Source organism: Dendrobium catenatum, unplaced genomic scaffold (genome assembly GCF_001605985.2).
Source record: "Dendrobium catenatum unplaced genomic scaffold, ASM160598v2 fragScaff_scaffold_1483, whole genome shotgun sequence".
Classification (NCBI taxonomy): Eukaryota; Viridiplantae; Streptophyta; class Magnoliopsida; order Asparagales; family Orchidaceae; genus Dendrobium; species Dendrobium catenatum.
This window is the reverse complement of record NW_021319945.1, coordinates 2,282,752-2,282,993: the sequence shown is the minus strand read 5'-3', so window position 1 is coordinate 2,282,993 and position 242 is coordinate 2,282,752.

The following is a 242-nucleotide window of genomic DNA, read 5'->3' as shown; positions in this document are numbered from 1 at the left end:
GAGAGGAGGAAAAGTGGCCCGTGTCGACCCGGCAGGCAATATCACAATAAATTATGGAGGAGATTGAACGAGGAAAAAAATGAATTTTAAAGTTGGTTTTATTTGTGCCGTTTAGTATAAAATTTTTTATTTTTTTTATTAAAAAATTGTTTTTTTTTTTTGGAATTTTTGGGGCAAAGCCCGCATATTGAAAATAAAGATTACAAAAGTAAAGTGAACATAACTATAGTCTTGACGCTCAA